Source organism: Corvus brachyrhynchos, unplaced genomic scaffold (genome assembly GCF_000691975.1).
Source record: "Corvus brachyrhynchos isolate BGI_N302 unplaced genomic scaffold, ASM69197v1 scaffold17, whole genome shotgun sequence".
NCBI lineage: Eukaryota > Metazoa > Chordata > Aves > Passeriformes > Corvidae > Corvus > Corvus brachyrhynchos.
The window spans coordinates 5,513-8,170 of NW_008240046.1; the positions used below are offsets into that span (position 1 = coordinate 5,513).

Here is a 2,658-nt window from a genome sequence, read left to right on the forward strand (position 1 = left end):
AATTTATGGTCTTGCTTTTCTCAGAGATAGGCACTCTACCCTTGGTCAAGCAAGTTAATGTTTATCTTTTCCCTTCGTGTCACTATTCTGTATTCCCAAATCTTTCTTTTTTTAACTGAAATGCTCCTCCCTGCCCTGCCCTTGCACCCCTCTTCCCCCTCTTTTTTAGGGGCATAAATCTCTTTTTTTATTTTGTGTGGTGCCTGACTTTTATTTTGTATACCTCTGCTTTTAGGATATGTCACTCATGTCTATTTATTTGCTATGAAACTCAATATTTAATACATTTATATCTTCTGTGTTTCCATATTTACTATTAACCATCAAAATAATTATATTTATTTATTTTAAAATTTTAATCTTGTCCAGGTTGCTGTGCATATTAGATATGCATGCACTAGTAAGAAATACATAATCAGTTTATAAATACATCCATTACTAAATATTCCCAAGAGAAACAAGAATCATTGAGAGATTTCTTTGTAGAAAAAGCTGTGTATTTTGTTTCCAGCAGAGAAAAAAGCAAACACATCCCATGGCTGCTAATTTAATCTTCGCTGCAGGTACTGAAAATCATCAACAGTTGCTTCAAAAAGGTTTTACATGCACCGAATTTTGTTTTCCAGTAGGCAAATAGAAAGTCTTGTCTCAGTAAAACCAGCTTCATTGCTGCTTAACACTAGGGTGGCCTTCTCAAATATGTCAGTAGAGAGATTTAGAAATGTCCTGTGGTCCATTAAGCAGGTGTTAGATACAGAGATGGATTGCTATCCTGCAGGGCTGCAAAGTCGCTAACATCTTTGTACTGATCAGTCATTTAGCACAGATAGCTATCATCAGGCTCTCTCAAATGAAAGTTATTGCAGGGGAGCAATAGAAAAGAAAGCTATCTTTAGTAGAAGTGATTTTGCTCATGTAATAATTAAGTACAAGATTTACATGAATATGGATTGTCTCAAGCATTCTAAAAAATGGGGGGGTTTGGGTTGCAAGCCTCTATAACGGTCTTTGGAAGATGGGTAGTATGCTTACCATCTTCTAAAATAAGGACCCATGTCACAGTTAAAATAAGAAATAATAATTTGTCCAAGTCAAGACATTCAAAGACACACTTATGTCCTGTTGGTTTTACCTCATTAAAGGCATGTTTAAATCTAAATATGCAATTTAACCCTTATCAATATATTGGATTTGAAGTGAAGTTCTATGGTATATCAAAATAAAGCAAAATAGGCATTTGTCATTAAAAAAATATAATTTGCTGTGGAAGCCTCAGATAGCAATTTAAAGTCTTAAAAAAAAGAATAGTGATGATTCACATACAGAAGATACCATTTCCTTGAAATAGCATCCTAACTTTTGGCAACTAGAGGTTTAGCAGTTTTCAGAGTTGAATATTTCCTTTAAGACCTTCTTATTTCATAGGTCTTGATGGAACTGTCTTACTCAAATGTGTTTAATTGACCTTAAAGATACTTATACTGGAGGCCCCCACTGTATTCTAAACTCTGTGATGGAATTTTCTAGCAGATGAAGAAGTATTTCTTATTGTTTCATTTCAACTGTTTTATTACTACATTAATTTCTGCCTCCTTCTTGAGTTAAGATGTGTAACAGGTGGGCTTTTGTTATTCAGCCTTTTTATATCACTCATGACACTTATTGACCTTTATTACTGCATATTTTGACTATAAATGTTCCTGATAGTCTTGCATGACCTATTTACTATACCCTAATATGTCATTATTTCCCTTTTTTCATTCCCATTTCAGGGAATCTCAGAAATTGATTTCCACTTCAGTGATAATTTTGTCAATGTGTTCTGTATCTTTTTGGTTCATTTGGAAACAGGGAGACTAGACTTGATCATAATATTGAAGATCCAGGTGCATCAAAGATTAACATAATGATATAATTATATTGGGTTTTGCTTCCTAACATTCTAGTACCACTTCCAGCTGTCACTGACAATTTCAGAACACATTCTAAAGTCTTTCTAAGGTTTGTTTCCTGACTTTTAATGACTAAGACTTATCGTTATGCATGCATAATTAGGACTGCTTTTCTAAATACTCTTTATGTTGTTTTTATTAATACTGAATTTCCCTTGTTATTTCATTATCCAATTATAGTTTAAAGCCAGCATTAAACTGATTAACTTGAATAATTTCATAGGAGCATTGAATTTTGTCAATTATTTTCCCATTTCTTTTGTGAGATCATAATACCTTTACATTAGGGTCCATAGTTCAGATGTATGCTGTCAATCTTCTTCCCTTAAAAAATTAATTACTTATTTCTATCTTTGTTTCTTACCTTCAAAATATATTAACCATGAAGAGATCGTGCTTCTTCTCATCTGTTTCTATCAAAGTCCGGTGAAGGTCAATGTCCAAACTTCTTTTTTAAATTAATGAGTGCAACTGCAGCATTATTGTCTTCATCTGAATGCTTTTTGACAATTTAAAATAATTTGAGTTTATGATGCATTATTTCCTTTATTTCCTATATCAACACTAATTCAGTATACAGTATATGTCTATGGGATGCACCTATATTAGTACTTTAGTTCAGATCAGGACATACTTTTCAGGTCCATCGCCTGATTATCCCTAATTAGAATCACAGAATTTTTAAGATTGGAAGGGACCTGAGTAG

At 33.0% G+C, this 2,658-nt stretch overlaps 1 long non-coding RNA gene across 1 annotated transcript in view; it reads left to right on the forward strand.

The window, feature by feature from the left end:
* Positions 1 to 960: 960 nt before the first annotated feature.
* LOC108449121 overlaps positions 961 to 2,658 on the forward strand; it is a 5,673-nt gene continuing 3,975 nt past the window's right edge. The window contains exon 1 of the long non-coding RNA XR_001865237.1: positions 961 to 2,384. This is a non-coding gene — a long non-coding RNA (uncharacterized LOC108449121). The remainder of the gene's footprint in view (positions 2,385 to 2,658) is intronic.